Source organism: Ambystoma mexicanum, chromosome 5q (assembly GCF_040938575.1).
Source record: "Ambystoma mexicanum isolate Mex_15411 chromosome 5q, UKY_AmexF1_1, whole genome shotgun sequence".
Lineage (NCBI taxonomy): Eukaryota > Metazoa > Chordata > Amphibia > Caudata > Ambystomatidae > Ambystoma > Ambystoma mexicanum.
In genome coordinates this window covers 88,049,484-88,065,020 of record NC_090933.1, presented here as the reverse complement: position 1 = coordinate 88,065,020, position 15,537 = coordinate 88,049,484, and the positions used below count along the sequence as shown (strand labels likewise).

Sequence of the window (15,537 nt, the reverse complement as noted above, 5' to 3'; positions counted from 1 at the left end):
ACGTCACTGGATGAGTTCAGTGTGTAGGCTTAGAGTCCCTTTGTATAATCTTTTAGGTGCAGAGACGCTGTTGGACGATGCTGTCGCTGCTGCACGTGCGAAGGCACGTATGAATAACGGAACTGTGGTCTTTTCCAAAATGGGCACCTTTAACAATGTCTTTCCTTCCTTTCAGGTGCTGGAGGGCTGTGGGCGATGCCGCCGCTGCTGCACGTGCGGAGGCACGTAAGTACCACTGACCTGTGGCCGTTTTCCGAAATGGGCACCTTTAACAATGTCTTTCCTTCCTTTCAGGTGCTGGAAGGCTGTGGGCGAAGCCGCCGCTGCTGCACATGCGGAGGCACGTAAATACCACTGACCTGTGGCCGTTTTCCGAAATGGGCACCTTTAACAATGTCTTTCCTTCCTTTCAGGTGCTGGAAGGCTGTGGGCGATGCCGCCGCTGCTGCACGTGCAGAGGCTCGTGAGTATAACGGTGTTGCGACCGCTTCTGCTCGGGCACCTCTAACTATGTCTTTTTCCCTTTCAGGTGCTGGATGCAGCCGGAGTGAAGGCCGCGGTGAGCTTAAGCGTGATCACCATTGGATGAGGTAAGCGAGCGCGGCTGCAAGCGTGTTGCACGATTTCTAACCTTGATTCTTGTTTTGCAGGTTTCGAAGACTGGATTCTGGAGGCTGAATTCTGGTAAGTTTGTATTCCTGTGTGCTTTCTCATCCACAGGTTGCTGCTCGGGAAGCTGAGGGTGTATCAGGACCAGGGATGCAGGAGCCGACTCAGTGAGCGTCCTGCTGCTGCTGCAGAATAACGCGAAGCACGTGAAACCCATCGGGCGTGGTTTAAATCGCAGAGAAGTGCTTCCAGTGTGTATTCTTCCACCGGCCCCACCCAGGTAAGAAAAGAGTTCCAGAAGGAAATAGTTCCTCCTAGCCCAGATAGATGGAGACTTCAGCCAGACTGGATTGTCCTGGGTAAGTATGCAGCATGGTCTGCCTCAGGTAAGTCCACCCAAGCATTATGACACTGTTTTACAATATGAGCCTGGCGCCCTTGGTGCCGGGACTGAAACCTTTCATGAGCCTGGCGCCAGAGGCGCCAGGACACGGTCCAATGGGCCCCTGTAGGGGTCTGCTGGGTCCGAAGACGGGTCTGCTTCCGAGGGTGCTGGGCCAGTCCTGGCCCCTCGGGAGTAGTGCCCATGACAGTACCCCCCCCCCCTCAAGGCCCCTCCCAAACATGTCCTCCCCGGGGGTTTTGGTTTATCGGGAAAGGTTCGGTGAAATTTCCGGACTAGACGAGGAGCATGAACGTGGTCATAGGGTTCCCATGATCTTTCCTGAGGTCCGTAGCCTTTCCAGTCGATTAGGTAGAATAGCTTCGACTTGATGATTTTAGAGTCCAGAATGTCCTTTACTTCAAATTCGGGCTCCCCTTTCACTTGAATGGGCTCTGGAGGACTGGTCAATCTGGTCCCAGGTTGCATGGGTTTCAAAAGAGATACGTGAAATACTGGATGTATTCTCATATGGGTTGGCAATTCCAATTTAACGGCCACCGGATTAATTATGGCCGTAATTGGATATGGTCCCAGGTATTTGGGGTTGAAGGTGCGAGGCCCTTTAAGCGATAAATGTTTGGTGGACAGCCAGACTTGATCCCCAACCTGGTATTGAGGGGCATCGCTTCGGTGTTGGTCTGCTCCTTTCTTGTACCTTTCTTTAGCTTGTTGTAGATGAGCAGTGTCTTCCTTAAACGCTTGGGTAATAACAGTATGCAACTGATCCACAGCGGGTGTTCCAAGATCTTGAGGTGGATCAAGGTTGGAGGTTCGAGGATGAATCCCATACAAGATGTAAAAGGGACTTTTCCCAGTTCCCGAATGAACTGAATTGTTGTATGCATATTCAGCTATCCAAAGGATGTCCTTCCAGTTGCTCTCTGACTGTTGTAGCATGCACCGCAAATATTGCTCAAGAGTCTGGTTGGTTCTCTCGGTTTGCCCGTCGGTCTGGGGATGATGGCTGGTCGAAAGCCTTACATCGATTTGAGCTAATCGACAACACCTACGCCAAAAGTGGGAAACAAACTGGCTTCCCCTATCTGAGATTAGTACCGACGGGAAGCCGTGTAGCCGGACGATGTTTTCGAGAAATACCCTGGCTAGGACTGAAGCTGAGGGTAAACCTTTTAGTGGAATGAAGTGGGCCAATTTAGAAAACAAGTCCCCAATAACAAGAATGGTGTTGTACCCGGAACAGGAGGGTAAGTCTGTGATGAAGTCCATGGAAAGGGTATGCCAGGGACACGGTGGAATGTCTAATGGTTGCAGAAGACCAGCCGGCCTTTTCTTCTGACCCTTGTTTTGAGCGCACACACCGCAGGACATCACAAATTCTTTTATGTCTTTTCTCCACGAAGGCCACCAGAAGTGTCTCTTCACCTTTTCTGTGGTTTTGGCAATGCCAGGGTGACCCTCAATTAATGAATCATGATAGCAGGAGATTACCTGTCTTTGTAAATCGGCGTGTGGTAGGAACAATCGTCCTCGGAAATAAGGCAAGTCATTGCTTACGGTGAAATCTTTTCCTTTTTGTAACCAGTTCTGTAAGTCTGGTGAGGTTACAAGTTCTTTAGTTCTTTCTTCAATATCCCCGATGGATTGTGAAGTAATCAGACCCACAACCCTTTGTTCAGGAATTATTGGTACAGGTTCTGGATTGGCAACGTTATCTCCCATTCCAATTCGGGAAAGAGCATCCGCTTTGCCGTTCTTGTTGCCGGGGCGGTATGTGATCACAAAGTCAAATTCAGCAAAGAATAGAGCCCAGCGAAGCTGTCTGGAGGATTGAGCCTTGGCGGTTCTCAGATACTGCAGATTTCAATGATCTGTGATCACTGTGACGGTGTGTCTGGCCCCGAGGAGATAATGCCGCCAGGCCTTAAAGGCGGATTTAATCGCAAGAAGCTCTTTGTCTGTGATGGTGTAGTTGATCTCTGGTGCTGAGAACTTTCGAGACCAGAATGCCACAGGATGCAGTTGGTTAGTCTCTGGATCTCTTTGTGATAGGACAGCTCCCATTGCTAAGCTGGAGGCGTCGGTTTCAACGATGTAAGGGAGGTCCGGGCGTGGGTGTTTCAGAATTGGCGCCGAAGTAAATTTAGCCTTTAGCTCTTGGAAGGCTTGTTCTGCTTCTGCAGACCATTCGAAGCGTTTATTTTTTCTTAAGAGGGCGGTGATGGGTTGTACCACTCGTGAAAACTCTGGAATAAATCTGCGGTAAAAATTGGCAAAGCCAAGCATGCTTTGAACGCCTTTCACGGAAGTAGGAGATGGCCATTTGAGGATAGCGTCAACTTTTCTTGAGTCCATGTGGACTCCTTTGGGTGACAGAATGAATCCCAAAAATTCGACCTCAGTGACATGAAAAACACATTTTTCAAGCTTGGTAAAAAGTTTATGTTGGCGAAGTTTTTTAAGGACCGCTCTGACATGATTTTGATGGTCAGCTTCTGAAGATGAGTGTACAAGAATGTCATCTATATAGACGACAACGCAGACATCAATGAGCTCTCTGAGGACATCATTCATGAAATATTGGAAGGCGGCCGGTGCATTGCATAGTCCGAAAGGGCATCACTTGTTATTCAAATAGCCCATACTTAGTGCGAAATGCCGTCTTCAATTCATCTCCTTCCTTGACCCTTACCAAGTGGTAAGCTCCCCGGAGATCAAGCTTAGTATAAATACAGGCATTTTTCACTTGGTCAAGGAGTTCTGGGATCAGAGGTAAAGGGTACCGATTTTTTACTGTTATCTGGTTCAGAGCACGGTAGTCGATACAGGTTCTGAGGTCACCTTCTTTTTTTGGTACGAAGAACAGAGCCGAGGATGCAGGGGACTTCGATGGACGGATAAAGCCATTGGCCAGGTACTGGTCTAAATACTGTCGCAGATGAAGGTTCTCAGGCTCGGTAAGGGCGTAAATCCTACTGCAAGGGGGAGTTGCACCGGGTAGCAGATCTATCTGACAATCGTATGATCTGTGGGGCGGCAAGGTGTTAGCCTGTTCCTTTTGAAAAACATCTTGGAACTCTCTATACTCTAGAGGTAATTGTGGACCGTCAGCAGTTACTGACGCTAGGCCAATTTTGGGTCGTGGATAACAAGTTGGTGCACACTCTGGGAACATTATCGTCTTTGCTCGCCAATCAATCTGAGGATTGTGTCTCTCCAACCAAGGAATCCCTAGAATTACTTGGAATTGAGGAGCCTTGATCACGTCGAACACAATTACCTCCCGATGCCCGTCTTGGCCTAGTAACGTCACTTCGGTAGTGGTATGGGTTACCGGCCCGGAGGCGATTTCCGTCCCATCCACCGTGGTAATGACGTCTTTAACCACCTTTGGACAAAGAGGTAAGTTCATCCTGGAAGCCAATTCGCGGTCCACGTAGTTTCCTATTGCTCCGCTGTCGATGTATGCCTTGATAGCATGCAAACGTTCTGGTTGCTTTGGGTTTACGAGTACCATCGGCATTATGAAGTGCGAGGTCAAAGAACTGGTTCTTAAGCTCGGCAAGCTGACCTCTACGCTTGTCGGGCGAGGTCGTTTCCCGGCTCAGGCTTATCAGAATTCTTGTCAGAAGCTCCTACTGTCTTCTTTGGTGGTTTTACCGGGCAATTTCGAAGGAAGTGTCCTGGGTTTCCACAATAGAGACACAGTTGCATTTGTCGTCTCCTGTCACGCTCTTTCTGGGTTATGGGGCCCTTTACGACCCCAATCTGCATAGGTTCTATGGCGTCAACCCCTTTGGCGTTGCTTTGAGTTTTAGTGAATACTCGAGTTTCAGACCTGGATCGGTCCGCCTTTCTATTTTGGAGCCTATGATCCGATTGGACCACCAAATCAATATAATCTGCGCAGTCCTGAGGAGGGTTCACGACCTGGGCCAGGACGTCTTTAAGTTCACCACGTAGACCTCTGTGAAATAGCGTGATCCTTTTATCCTCAGGCCATCTAGTTTCCACGATTAACCTATTAAAAGATGCAATATAGGCTAATAGGTCCTGGTTGCCCTGTCGTAGGGAAAGGAGTTCGTTGTCCAGGGCCTGCCCCTGGGAATGCCTTGCAAAAAGTCTTTCCATACTGGCCTGGAAGGTGGGGAAGTCCTGAAGGATTGGATCATCCTGTGTAACCAGAGGGATCGACCAATCCGCGGCGCTGCCGCTAAGATACGAAAGTACAAAGGCTACCTTGGTCTGGTCCGTCGGAAAGGCTGCGGGTCTACAAAGAAAGTGCAAACGGCATTGATTTATAAACACTGCAAATCTTTTAGGGTCACCAGAATAGCGTTCAGGTGGTGCCAATGGCACATTTCCAGGTAGGTTGATTTGAAACGGATTGGCTGAAGCCACTGGGGTATAATTCCCCCCTGAGTTAGGTAGAGGGGATTGTCCTGCTTGACTCTGTAATAACTGTCTTGCGAGTTCATCAGTTCGTTCTTTTGACACTATCAATTCCCTCCTAAGGGCGTTCGTTTCCTGGCGAACAGCATGGACTTTGGCCCTCAATTCCCCCAACAACTGGGCCAATTGGTCTGTGTCGGAAGTTTCCATAGCGCCTGGGTAGGACATTTTTTGGTAGGCTTCGCGTTCTGTAACACTCACCTGGTTCCTACGGAGGCGCTGACCCAGACTGGACTGCGGCACCGGGCCCGGAATGCACTCTGGACGGGACCTCCGAATATGAACTGCCTGGCTTTTGAGGTAAGTTTTCTGTAGGTGGAAGAAAAGGGGTAAATACCTAAGTGGTGGGATAAGGTTCCCCCCCAGTCTTCTGCTTCTCCCACTTCTAGGCTCTCAACTAGTCTCAGCGAGCTCTTACCTTAGGCTTGGTAAAGCTGAGCTCTCCATCCTGCTTCTGGTGCAGGGGCGCAGGGAATACAGTTACGTCACTGGATTAGTTCAGTGTGTAGGCTTAGAGTCCCTTTGTATAGTCTTTTAGGTGCAGAGACGCTGTTGGACGATGCTGTCGCTGCTGCACATGCGGAGGCACGTATGAATAACGGAACTGTGGTCTTTTCCAAAATGGGCACCTTTAACAATGTCTTTCCTTCCTTTCAGGTGCTGGAAGGCTGTGGGCGATGCCGCCGCTGCTGCACGTGCGGAGGCACGTAAGTACCACTGACCTGTGGCCGTTTTCCGAAATGGGCACCTTTAACAATGTCTTTCCTTCCTTTCAGGTGCTGGAAGGCTGTGGGCGAAGCCGCCGCTGCTGCACATGCGGAGGCACGTAAGTACCACTGACCTGTGGCCGTTTTCCGAAATGGGCACCTTTAACAATGTCTTTCCTTCCTTTGAGGTGCTGGAAGGCTGTGGGCGATGCCGCCGCTGCTGCACGTGCGGAGGCTCGTAAGTATAACGGCGTTGCGACCGCTTCTGCTCGGGCACCTCTTACTATGTCTTTTTCCCTTTCAGGCGCTGGATGCAGCCAGAGTGAAGGCCGCGGTGAGCTTAGGCGTGATCACCATTGGATGAGGTAAGCGAGCGCGGCTGCAAGCGTGTTGCACGATTTCTAACCTTGATTCTTGTTTTGCAGGTTTCGAAGACTGGATTCTGGAGGCTGAATTCTGGTAAGTTTGTGTTCCTGTGTGCTTTTTCATCCACAGGTTGCTGCTCGGGAAGCTGAGGGTGTATCAGGACCAGGGATGCAGGAGCCGACTCGGTGAGCGTCCTGCTGCTGCTGCAGAATAACGCGAAACCCATCGGGCGTGGTTTAAATAGCAGAGAAGTGCTTCCAGTGTGTATTCTTCCACTGGTCCCACCCAGGTAAGAAAAGAGTTCCAGAAGGAAATAGTTCCTCCTAGCCCAGATGGTTGGAGACTTCAGCCAGACTGGATTGTCCTGGGTAAGTATGCAGCATGGTCTGCCTCAGGTAAGTCCACCCAAGCATTATGATACTGTTTTACAATATGAGCCTGGCGCCCTTGGCGCCGGGACTGAAACCTTTCATGAGCCTGGCGCCAAAGGCGCCAGGACACGGTCCAAAGGGCCCCTGTAGGGGTCTGTTGGGTCCGAAGACGGGTCTGCTTCCGAGGGTGCTGGGCCAGTCCTGGCCCCTCGGGAGTAGTGCCCATGACAGAGAGTCGGGGGGGGGGGGGAAGCATAGACACATTTCCCTGACCATGTTATCCAGAGCCTGTTCCCCTTGGAGCTTTACTACAGGTACCTGGAGGCATAATCTGGGCATTGAGCATTTTCTAGAGTTGCGAACAAGTCGATCTCTGGGAAGCCCCAGTCTGCCAAGACGTTGGAGACGATGTCTCTGTGTAATCGCCATTCGTACTCTGTGGGTAGTGGGAAGTCTGTGCTGAGCACGTCTGCCAGAAGATTGTGTTCTCCTGGAACGTGTTGAGACAGGAGGAACATCTTGTGTTTGAGAGCACACTTCCATATGTTCTGAGACAGTTTGGAGAGTGCATGCTCCCCTGTTTATTCAGGTAATACATGGCCGTGGAGCTGTACGTGAGGCCACTACTGTTTTTCCCTGTAATTGTGTCTGAAAAGCCTTCAGGGCTTTGAACACTGCTAACAATTCCAACAGGTTCATGAGGTTGGATGCTACTGCTGGGCCCCAAACGCAGTGCGTCGTGTGATGAAGGAGGTCAGCCCCCCACCCCATGAGAGATATGTCCGTGGTGAGAGTGGCTTCTACTGCTGGGGTGGTGATGGTCTTCCCCTGCAAGAGGTTTTCCCTCGCCCACCATTGCAGAGAGATAACGAAGGCTGCCGAGACAACCACTAATTCGTCCCATAGTCCGCTGGCCTGACACCATTGGCTGGAGAGACACTCTTGCATGGGGCGCGTGCACAAACGTGTGTGGGACTAGATAAATGCAGGAGGCTATCATCTCTAACATTCGCATGAATTTGCGTACAGTCACCTCACGGCTGGCTACATAGTGAGGGATTTGGAACATCATGTTTTGAACCCTCCCGATAGAGGGAAAGATGAGGCTGTGTTTGGTCCGAATTCGAGTCTCCAGAAACTGCTGGACCTGACTGGGGTCTAGGCTGGACATTTCCTCGTTGATCGAGAATCCCAGACTGAAAAGGAGACTGTCTTTTGGGTATTTGATAGGCATGTTCCATACGAATCCCCTGTTATTAGCCAGTCATCGAGCTAAGGATAGACTGGGGTGGACTGTATGCGCAGGAGAGTCACTACTACTGTCAGCACCTTTGTAAACACCCTTGGGGCTGAGGCAATGCCGAAGGGGAGGACCTTGAACTGATAGTGCTTGTCCTCTATCATGAACCTTAGATACTTTCTGTGCGCTGGCAACATTGAAATATGAAAGTATGCATCCTTCATGTCCAATTTCGCCATGTAATCCCCCTGTGTTAGCAGTGGGATTACTTCCTGCAATGTTGCCATTCTGAACTTGTGTGGTTTGACAAACTTGTTCGCTGAGTGCAAGTCTAACACAGGGCACATGGTAAGATCCTTTTTGGGAACAAGGTAGTACACTGAATAAATACCCTAATTTACCTGTTGAAAGCGGACGACTTGTATGGCACCCTTTTCTTGAAGGATCTCCACCTCCTATGGCAGAATTTTCAGGTGTTCTAGGCGTCTGGGTTTTGGTGGACGGTATCGATGTAGCCGGTGGAACTTGATACAATAACCGTGGGTGAATGTCTTGAGCACCCACTGGTCTGAAGTGACCCCCTCCCATGCATGAAGGAAAGATGTTAATCGTCCCCCCCCGACCGGTGAGGCATGGGAGGGGACCCAGCAGACCCAGACTGGCGAGTCATTTTTGAGAGGAGGCCAGGGAGCCTCTTGGGGTGGAGTTCCTACCCCTGCCTCTTTGCTGACCCCTTTGTTGGTATTGACTTGAGGCAGTTGCGCCCTGTCCGGAGGACCACGGGGAACTCCCTTTCCCATACTGCTTGTAGGGTGAATGTGAGAAGGATTGCCCCCGAAAGGAATGGCGAGAGTTACCTCCTTGCTGTTGATAGGGTATTGCTGTAATTTGATTCAGAGACTTAAGAGTCCCATGCACCTGCTTTGCTGTTTGTAAGGCATCGCCTACTGGCTTCCCAAACAAATGAGTCTTCTCCATTGGCTTGTTTACAAGGGAGGCTTGTGTCTCAGGCTTAAAGCCCAAATTCTTGAAGCAGGCGTGCCTCTTCAGAATGGTACGTTGTTTTCAAAGACGTGTAGAAATGGTATACAAATTAGTGACGGCATCTTGGGAAACTAGACGTCTATGCATGCGCACAGACCGGACCACTGACACACTTCTAGACGGCTCTTTCCCGGATTTTTCTACTACCTGGAATAAGCCACCTCCAGAGCCTCTGAATATATACCACTGTACACGTGACAGCTGACACTAATAGTTTCCCAAGACACCTTCACTCATTTCTAGACCATTTCTACACGTCTTTGACAACAACGCCCCACTGTGTCCTGAGGAAAGTTTGGAGCATTGTACAAATTGTGTCACTCAGAGAATTTGTTGCAAAATTGTATCCGCACCAGAAACACACAATATGTGTCGATAGTAGAAATGTGCTGCTAATGTTTTACAGTACATACCATCACACTGTATTTGTTACCAACTACACTATGTATTAAGTTGCATGGTTCATGTATAAGTGGATGATAATGATCTCCACTTAGTCCTCTGTGATTTTATTATGTTTTTCAATTTAGAATACATTTTGTATTACCAGTAATGTTTCATCTTGTAAGTGTGATCTTCTAGCCTTCTGTAGGTTTTCCATCACTACCAGTGTGTTGAAGGGAGGGGTAGCTGTGACTCTGCCTTCTGTTCTTTTTGGGTCTAGACAAAGGGCATCAGGATCTGGAGTTGTAGTGTGGGAAAGCCATGGTGTTTCCTCTACCTGATGTTCTTGACCCCAGTCTGCGCACTGGTCTGGTGTCTCCTCAAAAGGATTTTCTTCCTGACAATAGGGGTCCTCATAGAGTTCTTCAGGTTCTGATAATTTTAAAACTTTTTCCTGGGGAAACAGACTGGAACGTTTTTGTACTTTAGAAGGAGTAGGGCAGGAATCCTCCTCCCTAGGTCTTTTTGGGGTAATACATTTCTCAGAGAAGTCAACAAACTTGGAAAGTTTGTCCATGTACCCTTCAAACCTACCTCTGCTCCATAGGGATGAACCAGAGGGGTCTGGAGGGGGAAAGGGCTCTCCTGGAGGACAGAAGTCTTTAGGAGATCGAGATTTATCAGCCATAGCCTTAGATATGATATGATATGATATGGCACTTATAACGTGCCTATACACAAGTGCTTCAAGGCGCGACGCAGCAAGGGAGGGGGGAAACAGAGGGAAGACGGAGACAACAATCTTACCAGGCCAGGTGACATTGAGATCAAGTTAGGGGGATACCGGAGGAGTTAGTTTAGTACAAAGGATAACAGTAAAATAAATAAAATAAATAAAAACAATAAATAAAAAGTGCTGCCAACTAATGGCAAGTGCATGGTAAGTGCAGACATCAGGTGTCAAGTAAGAGAAACCGTGACCCTTCCAAATACTCCTCTAGATGTTTGGACGTGTCCTTCAATTTATTAGCCACCAAAACAAGACTCTCACGTAGTTCTGACCGATCGATAGGGTTTTTGATGTGCCTGTTGGCCTTGTTGAGGTTTGCAGTGCCGGCGAAAGCCTTGGGGCTGACTCGCTCTTAAGAGGTGCATCAGCGTTCTTGTGTTGTTTGGTAGAGACGCCATTATGTGTATGCCCAGACACATGCCATGACAATGGTTGCAGGGAAGGCAGCCGATCATGAGGATCAGCGGGCGTCAACATTTTCGACGGGCCCGTTGGCGCCTCTAGCTTCCTCAACGTATCCATCGAGGGAGCTGGTGGGGTTGTGTGCTTTAACTTTTATGGTGCGAGTGTGCCCCTGTCGCGGGATGTTGTCTCCCCAAAGCAGCACCGGTGGCATGTCTGTCGGGGCCGGGCACTTCGGAACCTGATGGTGCCGCAGACATTTCAATGGCCTCCACATAGGACCCATAGCTGCCGCTTGAATCCTCTTCACTGTCAGCAGATATTTTAGCGTCTTTGGACGAAGAAGTTGGCAAGACTTATAGGATCGCTCGTCGTGATCAAGGGGAGACACTTGTTACACTTTCGGTGAGTGTCCTTCCACGGGTATTTGCTATTGCAGGACGGGCAAAACGTAAATGGTGTCCTCTCAATAGCTGAGGTAAAGGGCGACAGCAAGACCAGAAGGGAAAATAGGGGGGGTGAAAGGAAATGCATTCTAGAAAGAATCAAACCCCAGGGCCCCATTCTCCCTACTGCATAGGCCTGGCCAGAAGGGCTGAGGCCACACGGTCAACAGCGTCAACCGAAGCACCAGTTGCCGAAATCCATAGTCGTCTTCGAAGTAGGTCCAGAAGTAGTCGTCGATGATGAAAGGTCGAAGACTAATTGACCAACGGTTGTGGATAATGAAGTTAAAACTTTGCAATGTACGGGCTCCGCATAGGGCGACCAGCTAGCTATGTGGAAAAAAACAATTTGAGGGATCTCCACGCGTGAAGGATTTTGGGTACACTACATGTCACGTTAGGGATAGTGTTACAAGCATGCCCATGTCGACGTCCCCCTTTTGATCCTCGAAAGACAAGATGCACTCCACTATTACCACTAGATGTCGGACTATGTGCACAGCTTGCGATTCTAAGCAGATTCACAAGCATCAGAATCCATATTTGCAAACAGTGTGAAGTAAGTCTGTGATGGGCTGTTACCACGTTTGAGAGGAGGTGGGCAAGCTTGAGAGGGGCTGGGCAAGCATGCAGTTTCCTGTCTGTCCATCCTATGGGTAGCGAATCAGGGAGCAAAAAGACCAATGCAGTCCTTTGCAACTTGGCCAGCTCACAGAATAGAATGGGGAGCTCCACCAACTCACCACCTCCAGATCATTCACTGATACAGCTCCCTCGCGGCGTTAGGAAAGCTTCAGCCGCAATGGAGAACAATGCAATGCTCGGAATTAGCGATTCGATCACAGCTGTCTACTGTGACTAATATGAAGTGCTGACAGCCAGCTTCAGCCTGCAGCACGCCAGCTCAGTCAGACCTTGCCAGCTGACCACGGACTTATCCACTAGGACCCCCTCCTAAGAGCTCCACCCCTTGAGGTGACCCTTTTTACTTCACAAAGGTACACCAATTCCCCCCTGCAGATGTACCCACCATGTGACAAGCGGAACTATCCCTGCACGTGGATGCCAGGTTTCTAGAGTGAGACAGGATCCCGCCCCGCCGCGGCTAAGTCCAGCGGCCCCCACCCACAGAGATTTCCAAACCGGAGGCCCAGATGAAGGCGTTCCATTCTCCAGCCGAAACGCCCCAAGGCCTAGCACTTTATGTGCCCTTTTGACCTTTACAACTTGATAGGGGGCCCCTCCCCCTGGCATAGACCGATGGTTTTGGTCCTCTGCTCTTGCAATTCAATTGACACCCTGATTTGATTTTTTCATCCCCCCAAATATAGCTGGGCCACTTGAGTACCTGGCTGTATTAGTGGACTAACAAATCGGGCTCCCCCCTTCCCATACTTTCCCTTGTTTTTCGTGCATTATTCACAAGAATTCTTTTTTGTTTTTTCTTTTTTTTTTGGATATACCAATTTGGTTCTGCTCTGACTGAATTAACTCTGACCTGTGAAACTTTATCCGTTGGATATCCAACTTAAAACAGGGTTACTAGTCAGCCTTTGCTATAACATGGGGACCAAACAATTGGCCAGCATATTCATTCTAATTGTGTTACAGAATAACTGAAAAACCTGTTGATACAACTGAAAAGACCCTGTTCTTTTCCATTCACTGTGCACAAATATGTTTTCTTGCACCACTGCATGATACTAACCCACTCACTGTGTGACTATTTAACAGCGAGAGTATCCATTGTGAAATTGTTTTTCCAACTATTGTATTTATGTTTTACTTTTCTGCTTAGTAACTAGCCGGCTATGGCTCATGATTTTTTGGTTAACTTGAAAAAATCAATAAGTTGAATTTAATTACAATTAAGTATGAGGGATTCGTGCCTTCTTCTATCACTCTTTAATGACCTAATAATGTATGTAAAGGATATTTGGCTTACTACTTGAAGCACTACCCTGAAGTTTTCAAAATAGAATTATATGGACACTCCGACATTAGGATAGTGTCGTTAAGTTTATCTGTGGTTGGAGCCTCTTTCGTTCTCCATTCTACCAACTCACCACAACATGTATCGTTCTGTGTGATCACTGTTGGAGTGGTGGAGGAGTTCATGGTTGCCAATAGTCTTCAAAAGGGTAGAGATTGCTGTTAATGAGACAAGTCAATTGAGGCCATTATTGACTCAGTCTTCAAAATTACCTTTTTTTGGCTTAAGCCGGAAGGTTCCAAGCTTCAGCAACTCCAATAAAACAAGCAATGAGGAAGGTAAATAGGGCAGGGTGAGGTACATGCCTCATACTACTTTGGAGTCATGGAAGAGGGTTTTTATGACCACTAGTGATGAAAGTTGCATTGGAATCTGTTATTACTGGGAGACATGCCATGCCTTAAACAGTGGCTTCAAAGATGTAAGCTCAGATTTAGAGTAGGTTTGTTTCAGTTCCACGGTGAGAGGATTGAAGTGGATGAAGAAGCGTGAGCTTGCCACCTACTAATGTTTCTTGACGTGGAAATAAAATGTAATTTCAAGTCTTTTGTGTCTGATTATGGGCCTGTTGATAGTGAAGATGTCCAAGACAAGGGTTTTATTCTTCAGTAGGTTGGTGGCAAATGCGTGAAGATGGACCGGGCTGAGTTATAAAGTGTGTGGTGGGTGGGCTGAAATGTGCAAGCTCTCTGTATCCCTTTTGCTCAATATGATGTAGATGGGTGCAAAGCAAGCGCATGCAATTCTGAGTGCCTCTTTGAGGATGTTTTGAGGGAATTTGTGTGAGTTATAATGCAGAACCCAAGAACAAGTCTGTTGGATTAGATTTCGCTTTGGAGCACAATGTAAGTGCAACTAACAATTGTGTTGAATTTCATGATGAAGGTAAATCTCTGGACAAATTTGGCAGATCACCACAGAGTTTTTGTGTTCGTTTGTTTCTCGATAGGATGGGGTACAGCCAGGGAGATTATTTTAATTATTTGTGGTTTGTATTTTGAGTTGGAGACCTTTCAGGTGAAGAGGACTTACTTTGCCATGGAAATTGTTTTATGTTATACGGCATGGCATGTTTGTAATGTTTGATGTAGGTTTGATTGTCTGCTGGAAACCGATTCAGACTGAGTTCTGGCTTGAGAAATGTGATGTTATTGTAGTTGCTGCTTTCTTACATCTGTTTGCCTTAACTCTTAGGATGAGGGGCTGTGTTAAGTGCTGCGGTTTTGATAGCGGGTATTTGGAAAGTGTAGAGAAGGTTCCTGGCTTCTGGTCCAGTGTATGATTAATGCAAGCTTACTGGAGTGATCACAACGGGGTGGATCAGTGGATGGACCAAGAGGAGGCTATGCAGGTGCTGGGGTTTATTTGTAAGTTCAGTTAGAAGGGAAGAGATGCACTTTCCACCTCTCCTTCCCTCCCTTGCATTCCCCTTTCTCCCTCTCCCATGCACTTGCGCATTCTCAGTGCCACTGGCACTGGGCCTAGTAAGATCGTTGTTTTTGTTCTCCCCTGTTCCCCTCTCTTGCCTTGTTGCACTCTGAAACACTTGTGAATGAGCACGATACAAATAAAATATCAATATCAATATCAATGGTTATGGTAATTAATGTGCCTGACCCAAGACTACACAAAGATTTCAATCAGATCACACTTTGATTATTGGATTGTTTGGGACATTTAGTCTAAAGATTTCTGTGATGTGTTTAGGTTTAGATTCCTATATGGAACGTGGCCTGCTTGTCTGAGAGTAATGCATTTTACTGGTTAAAGTTTGCTTAAAAATGTCAGCATTACATAAGAGAAACAGTTGCTGCTATGAAGTGTGATTACACTTTTGATATGAATTGTATGGAGTGACAACACAACATTTGTATTAAAAAAGAGTGTTGAACTATCTAAGGTTTGAGCTTAGATACTTAGACTGTTTCTATATTTGTCTAATTATTATTATTGTTAATATTTGTATTATTAGGAGTAGTTGAGGTAGCACTAGCATTACGTTTTTATGTTCTTATTAGTGATTAAATATGACAACTGATGGTTCTTATGGGGAAATAAATGCTCCGAGCAACTCATTATTCGACCAACACACAATATATATGTTATTTAGATAGCATGCTCATTCGGCATCGGAGACCTTAGGGACACCAAATGTGATATTTAAAAAGATTTATTGGGGGGGAGATATGCAAATGATCTTCCGACAGAAGAATTGATTATCAACCGAACTAATATACCACATGTTTAGGGAATGCTTCAATAGTAAATGGCAAGAAGGGAGAATGAAAGACATCTTGAGATGGATAGAGGAAGTGGGAGTGAGGAGAGAG

General features: G+C 47.6%; 1 protein-coding gene and 1 long non-coding RNA gene across 3 annotated transcripts in view; one reads left to right on the top strand and one right to left on the bottom strand.

The window, feature by feature from the left end:
* The window catches only part of LOC138497235 (uncharacterized), a 270,252-nt gene that overhangs the window by 135,860 nt on the left and 118,855 nt on the right, over positions 1-15,537 (top strand). The window lies entirely within an intron of this gene.
* The window catches only part of SCGN (secretagogin, EF-hand calcium binding protein), a 447,132-nt gene that overhangs the window by 389,267 nt on the left and 42,328 nt on the right, over positions 1-15,537 (bottom strand). The window lies entirely within an intron of this gene.